Source organism: Python bivittatus, unplaced genomic scaffold (assembly GCF_059951505.1).
Source record: "Python bivittatus isolate LINGU-HERP-01145 unplaced genomic scaffold, Pbiv_v1 ctg000480_np1212, whole genome shotgun sequence".
Lineage (NCBI taxonomy): Eukaryota > Metazoa > Chordata > Lepidosauria > Squamata > Pythonidae > Python > Python bivittatus.
In genome coordinates, this window is record NW_028277075.1 from 73,078,197 (window position 1) to 73,086,282 (window position 8,086).

The following is an 8,086-nucleotide window of genomic DNA, read 5'->3' on the forward strand; positions in this document are numbered from 1 at the left end:
AATACAATATATTTAGTATTGCTTTAAAAGATGAGGAGGGAAAAGAAGCAAAGCAAGCTTAAAACAAAATAGTTGTCCTTGTGTTTAAAAAGGAAGGTAGGGAAAACAAGCAGAACGCAGCTTCTGGGATTCTTCCCAAGTCTTTGACAAGCAGTGGCCACAGGAGGCATCTTGACCGTCTTCTGTGTAACGAAGGAACATGTTGCATCTATATGTGTTTCTGTTTTCACCTCTTCTTGTATTGGGGGTGAGTTGTGTACATGCAAGCACACACTAGGAAGGACAAGGAGGGCCAAATATGCACATCTCTGAAGGGAGGTTTAGGACGGAGCAGTCAGCAGCCTCCTGGGCCATGGCCCAAGTGCCTCTCCCATAAGGATGTGTTGGGGGAAATTCTTTTCTGAAATGTTTTCTCCACTACTCCCAGCCAAATTTAGCCCATTTCAAACTCAGTTTCCCTTTTGCTGGATTCTCCCCCCACCCCCCAATACAAACTTGGTCCATTTCTCTTTTGTGTTTAAAGCGTTATCCTGCAACTGGACAGACAAGCAGAGTCCCATCCACCCATCCGGTTTTACATAATTTCTTTCCAATATTTTGTTAGGTTGGAAAGAATAAAAAATTCAGATGGCAGGATCAGGAAGTGAGAAAATCCTAATGGAGTTGGCCTTTCAACACAACTAATAGAACAACCCAGTTTCCTATTTCATTTTCCTTTGCTTCTGGGTAAAGGTTGAGGGAGAAACTTAATAGAGACTTTCATGTCTTTAGGACTGCGTTTGTACATCACATTACATTAACGTGTGTTTGGCTAGTGTGTTGGACAAATCTAGTCAGATAAGCTGGATTTAACAGATGTTGCAAATGGAGATATTGACTTGTTGCACTATTTTGAAAAACTCCCATTTTAACTGCAATAAGCTAAAAAGGTTGCTTCTAACAAGGTAATGATGCTTCTCAGGCCATTAGCCTGCCTCACCTTCTCATCAAGTGCTTCTCAACCAAACTTCCTTTGTGGGAACTTGCCCAGAATCCTGTGTGATCAACCATGCAGATCTTGATCTGCTTGTCCAAGTTGCAGCTGTTAGAGAGTGTATTGCAAAGGAGCCTGCCTCAAGCACTCTCAGTAACACACATTCACTCGCTTAGAGTTGCTGCTTTTTTCTATCAATTGAGCAAAGTGATATTTCCCCCTTTCTCTGTGTTGTTAAAGGTAGAGGAACCCTACCAGGAAAACAACCTCCAAAGGGCCCCAGTGATAGAACCAAAGATCTGGGCAAGAGAAAATTAGGAATTTCTCTTCCTTTTGCCCCTTGTCCCATAAAATCCAAAGCCCTGTATGCCCTTCTGATGCAGCAAATTCCTGCAACCCAACCAGTGTAGCCATTGACACCTGACCAAACAAAATGAACTCCAGACAGCTAGTTTGTGCTGGATATAGCTGTTAGTACAGTATATCAAACTCACCTTGGAACTGAAAAAGCATGTTTATCATCTAAGAGGCCCAGAAGTAGAAAGCAGACAAAACCAAAACAAAATCCCTCAAATTTCTCCTTCCCTTTTGTCTTCATCAAAAAACCTTAAGTCTTTATGAATCTGGCAGGGAGTGCACGTTTCCTATGTTGTACATTTTATTTTAACCTCCATGTATTCAGTGTAGTCAGCCATGCATAATTTTGGGGGACTGTTCATATTTGTAAACTTTGCAAATGATGACTAGTAGGAAACTCATTATAGACAAAGCAGGATCAAGTTTGCTTTCAGTTCCAAAATAAGATTGAGAAAAAGTGTATATTTTCAGACAAATTAATAATGATGCTTTGTCAAAGGTTATGTAATGCTAGCTTGTCATCATTCTGTTTTGTTGATTAAATGGGAGCTCAGAATAACTATTACACGACCTATTCTCCATGCTTTATTAACGTGAATAAGTATATAAACAGACAAATGTGCATAATTATATTGAGTTAATGATGAATTCTTGATAATGTACTTGATTTGACTTACTGATGTGATCAGTGGTTGCCAAACTGAAGTGTGCTAACATTTATAGGTACAATATTTCCACCTTTTTAGGGTTTTTCCTTTAATTACGCTAACCCCAAGTTTATTGGCAGGCTCATGGGGCTGTAATCCATATCAACTGTGGAAACTCAGCTCAACATGAAGTCATGGTGGACTCCTGGCCAAAATTTAAAGTTGTCCTTACCTGCCCACGTAAAGAAGTAGGAGCTTAAATCTGAAGACTGGCAGACTTCTTTTATAAGTCACTGCCAATGTACAAGAGCAAACCTCAGTAATAATGGGATTGACTTACAACCACTTGTAGTACCTTTGGGTCCATGATCAACATGGAACAAGTTGCTCCTTAACTTCGCTGCCAGAGGCAGCTACTGAGCTGCACTGAATAGCACAGATGACCCATTTGCAGGTCTCCTGAAGCTGCTGTTTCTCCACACTCATCTGACCAGAATACTCCTCATTCTCAGCCTGGACCCAGTTTTGTAAGGCTGCTTTTTCTGTGGCCTCAAGGTGGTGAAAGACAAATGGGATTACTATTCCAACTTGCATGCTGCTTTCTATTGGAATAGAGATGCCTGTAAGAGGTGCCACGGCTGGAAAAAGAGGAAGTCATTGACTGGGGCAGGACTTTTCAGCTACAGGGTGAATCCTAAGAGACCGTGGAGGATGAAGAATTAAGGCACTGTCCAAATCATCAGCTTGCAGGAGATATAGGCCTTTAAAGAGTTGGAGATTAGAACAATGCTTTAAGAATAATTAGTATGGAGGATGCCATACTATGCTCTGATTCCATGGACAAGATGTTTTGAGCTTCTCCATAGTTGCTGTCCTTAGCAGAATCCAACTCTTAGGACAGGAAGAGGTGCTGGAGTTGTGATGAAGTGGTCTGAGTACGTTTTGTGGCTAGCAGTTGTTTTGCAGTACAGAAAACAACCAAATGACATTCCTGAAGTCACAAAATTGTGGTGTGGGGGTGAAACAAGGCTAGCACCATGAGGACAGAGATTAAAGTTAGGTTTGCAAAGTCATTCTGCCTCTTTGTGTGTTATGCAGAATATATGCAAAGAATGAAGGAAGAGTGCCTTCTTTTTTCACTCAGTGACTTTAAAAACGTGAAGTCAGTGGTAGAGCGTAAAGAATGATTTTCTATTATCCAAATCTCATATATGAGTCCATGAGAAGGAGAGAAACAGAGGTCAAATGCTACGTAATGAGACAAGTGAACTACTGTAGATGTCTGTGCATTGTGTAACTAGGAAATGGAATGACTACTGACTTTTTAAAGATGTAGACGTATGTCAGAGCAACCAGGAACCACTAAAGTATCATTTTTCTTCCACTGACCTCTTCAGAGAGATGATTTAAAACTCCACCATCACCTTCAAATCTAGCAACAGTATTTTTTTTTTAAAGTTTACATAGCGCTGTGCTTGAGAAACAAGAACCCATATTTATGTCTCTGTTGTGTCACCTACAAGGTTCTCATCTCCCTCAGGAATACAGGATGGACTGTATGAAATCACCAGAGGTCTAGCGGAAGCCAAGAATGTCCATTTGGAGCCATATGATTACCAACCAGCTATACATCCAGACCCTTCTACCATTCATCCAATGGGGTCAGTATATACTTCTTTCTTCTGGGAGTCCTTTGTAGAATAAGCAGCAGTGAAGCAGTAGGAAGCATGTTTCTTCTTCCTAGCTTTCTAGACTTTCAATTGTTAAAGGACTGAAGCACCATAGGAAACCCAGAACTCCAGACCCAGGGAATGGCAATTTCTGGCAAGAAAGAGAAACTCTTCTTTCTCTGTATGTATTCTGCACAGGGGGGCAATGATTGAAAGGGGCTAGTGTATTTCACTCATCTATTTCCCATCTGATAAACAGCTGTGTCCCCTGTCACCTCTCAATTGGCATGTCTAATATTAACTTCTGCACTTGCTTTTTCAATGCTTCCTCTATCAGATAGATGCAGCGGAGCTGCTATGAACGGCTCTTGACTTCTCTCCTGATTCAGTTCAAATACTGGGAGTGCTGTATGCAAATAGCCTGAAGAAGAGGGGTGAAGGCAGAGGCTTGTCATGTTAATACTTGGAAAATCTGAGTTTTAAAATGGATTGCTTCTTGCTGAATGTGTTGGAAACCAACCACTGATGATTGGCTACCCTCAGCATTCCCTGCGTCTGACTGTTTGGCCTCTGTATTTAATATATATGCACAGATACATATATGTGATTTCCCACAACTAATAGCCAAATTACTCCCACAGCTCCTCTTCCATTTGCCTTGTATTTGTACCAATATACAGCACATTGAGGTATATTCTGTGGATGTTCTGTCATTTTCAACAAGTGAGCACTACGCTTTGTTCCCATACTTTGTAGGGGATCCACATAATACCATCACCAATCAATGGGGTCCTTTCTTTTTACTGTGATTATTTTGTCTTTTTTCAAAATGCAGGAAGTCTAATTCCCCCAGCCAATAAAAATGGAAAAGAGAAACACCGACAGAGATGTGGAAGCTTTTAGCACCAGTGTATTCTTTCTTTTTCCTTGATGAGGTTTTGGTGTGGGTAGCAATGTATCCAAAAATTGAATCAACCACAGCACAGCGTTCCTTCATTCATTCCAGCCTTTGCATGACATGCCTTTGTAGGGCCCCAATTTTAATTTTTCACCCATCTTTAAATCATTGTTAGAATATTTGCTAGCTGGTGGTCGTTACTTTTCGAAGAAGCCATTTAAAACTTTTCATTACAATATGATATTGTAATCATATTCCAACAATATAATGTCCCGTCTCCTTGGGCTGCTGAATGAAAAGTGAGATATAAATCTACCAACAGATAAAAATACAGATGTTAAATTTAACTTATTTATATATTTATTTATTTATTTATATATACCGTATTTTTCCGACTATAAGAGATACTTTTTTCTAAAATCCTTACCCTAAAAACTGAAGGGCGTCTTATTCAAGGAAGTCAGCCGAGAATCACACGGTTGCAAAACTGCCCATACTTTGTTTCTGCAGAGAGGCTTCCTCCTATTGCTAGCCTCCAATCACGAGTGAAATAGCTTGTCTCCCAAACAGACTTCCTCCAATCAGGAGCCTGATGTAACTGACGTCAGCTGATGCTGAACAAACCAATTAGAGGAAGTCTGTTTGCAGAGACAAGCTATCTGCAGTTTCACTCGTGCTTGAATGTAATCAGTTATGCAAAAGAGCCTGGAAATAGAGCTGCAGAGAGACGGTTTGGACCTCCTCCCACCGACTGTATCAGGTCAATGTTAACTAATTACTAAATAAAAATGTGTTCTGCACTATCTTTAAAATATTGATTTCTTAATTTTGGGCTGGAAAAGTGGGGGTTGTCTTGTACATGGGGGCGTCTTATTGTCGGAAAAATACGGTATATCAAATTTGTCACTGCCCATCTCATTGAAATGACTCTGGGTGGTTTACAGCAGACATAGAATTCATTAAAATACAATATAAAAACCATTCTAATAATAAATAGCTTCCAAAAAAGATGGAGAGTTGGTGAATAACTCAAGGAGCGTCATTAGGGCGCTAACCACCCCCAGGGACGGTTAGAGCTCCTGTCGCCTCAGGCACGCTGTCAGAGCCAGGTCTTTAATCCTCTTCGGAAAGCCAGGAGAGTAGGGGCCCACTGCACCTTGGTAGAATTATGGTGTTCTGCTCTTTCTCATTTATGGAAAGTGAGAAAAAGCTATATAATACCATACTATAACAGTGAGTTTAAAAAGCCTTCTATCAGGCCTAGCCCAAGGAACTCCAAGAGACCATGAAAATTCAGTCCAGCAATGTTTGTTAGCTACAACCTCTAGCAAGAACCTTCCCAGACTGAAACCCCAGTTCCCAAGTAATGCCAGCCACAACATTGTGAATTCCTCAGGGAGGTGCCAGTCTCATCCTCTTATCTCTCCCTCTCGCCTCAGGAGATGAAAGGAAACGTTTTTCTCCCTGAGTCTGGCCTTCATAATTCCATTCCATCACACCTTACTTATCATCATTTTGACCGTGAACAGGGCCTTTCATTTCTCTTTTTTAAAATAATAATAATAATAATGATAATGATAATGATAATGATAATGATAATGATAATAATAATAATAATAATAATAATAATAATAATAATAATAATATAAACTCAAGAATTTGAAACAAATTCTTCCTGGAAAAACTGTTTCAGCAATAATTCAAGGATTAATTAAAAAGCAAAAATTAAGTCATAAAAGGGCATCCACACAAAGGTTATAATGGGGGTGTATCCATTATGATCTTGCTGACTCATATCCCACTCAGTGCTGTGGTCAGAACAGAACTGGATATGTGCAGAGTTAGACTGTGGAGACTGCCCACCTGCTTGAAGTTGAGAACAGAAAAGCAATCCTTGGAGCCTCCTGTCTGGAAGACTTGCTGAAGCCTGGTTCAAAACCATGAGTCCATTTCTGATCTAAGAAATAGCTTGATAGGTCATTTCTATAGTCAACATTATTTCTGGCTTGCTCCACCTGCAAAATTAATCAGGAAATTAAGTAGTAAAATGGATCCTCTCCAAATATTTAGACTACAAGTTATTTTCCTGTACAATCAAGCTGAGCAATGCTGTATGATAAAATAATGACTTCATTTTCTGCATCATTTTTCTCCAGAGAGATCTGGAGGTAATTCAAATTCAGAATTCCTTCTCCTTCTCCTTCTCCTTCTTCTTCCCTTTTTTTTGTTTTTTTAAAAAAAGCACTCTGGTTTTTTTTGTTCTTATGGGTACAACCCCCAAATTATGCCTGCAATGCCACGGAATTTCTTTCAGGACTTTTCATTTATTCATCTCCCTCTGCTTGCTCTTGTATTTCAGGATAAAAAGTGATGTCTTACACATTGGCACTCTCCAGTCAACTCATGCAGCCCTTCTACATGAAAACTGAGATTTGGGCAAAAACAATTTCAGCCATTGATTCCTTGACAGTCTCATCAACAACTTCCCTAATATTTGCCCCTGGATAAGGAAGACCAGCCAGTTTCCTGGGTTCTTAGCAATCCATTTGGTTCTGTGACACACGGATGCACTCTTCCTCAATACTGAGGGCATGGCTATGCAGGATTACTGTTACAAAGACTAGTTGAAAAACTATTCTCATGGCTTCCCACTGTATCTTGGGGTCTAGCAGATAACCAGTCCTCCAAAAATGCCTTGAAGCGTCAGGGCTTCCCATTGTTGCCTGGGACATATTACATGCTGTTCGTAATGCCAGCTTTCAAGAATTAGCAAATTTTAAATATCACTCAGAGATCCAAGGGAAGCATTTTTAGGATCATTTGTGGGAGATGACAGTGGTGTGCCCGGGAAATGATAATGAGATGACAGGGCTTGCTCTGGGATATATTCATGGTGCAACTGCAAACAGCCTTTGAAAAAATGTATCTCATTAATCCAAGATGCAGATTCTCCTAAAGAACCAAAGGCAATGTATGGACATTGGTAGACAAGAATGCAAAATAAGAACGGTTTGCAGGAGTAAAAAAAGATGGAGATGGTGGATGGTGTTAGGATAAACTAGTTTAACTATGCTTTCTTTTTGTTTTGTACGTAAGAGGAGGAAAAATATTTTCTCTCACAGGGTACCAGTCCTACTGCCTCTCACCACCAGATGTCACTTTTACCCCCATGAAAACTTAGTGTTTGGCTTTATTGAAATTCATGAAAATTACTATATAAGTTAGAAGTTAACTCTGTCATTTGTCTACCTCAGCATACACATGGAAAAGGATCAGACAATCACTGGAGCTTATTTATAATTTAAGCAGTTTAATAACTTTTTCTTGTTGGAGATAAAGAAATATAGGTCTACAGACATACAGATGCTTCCATTGAAATAAGTCATACTGAACTCTGGAGGGTTGACTTCTAAGTGGACCTAAGGTTGTACTGCTACTGTCATCTTTACAGTTGCTATTTTTTATTGATTGATTGACTGATTGATTGATGATTTATGCCATATGCATAGCCATAGATTACATTGTCATCTGGAAGACCTCA

The 8,086-nt window shown here is 39.8% G+C and overlaps 1 pseudogene; it reads left to right on the top strand.

Annotated features, from left to right (window-relative positions):
* Positions 1-1,048: 1,048 nt before the first annotated feature.
* On the top strand, positions 1,049-7,315 carry LOC112540295 (glycine N-acyltransferase-like protein 3; annotated as a pseudogene).
* Positions 7,316-8,086: the final 771 nt, after the last annotated feature.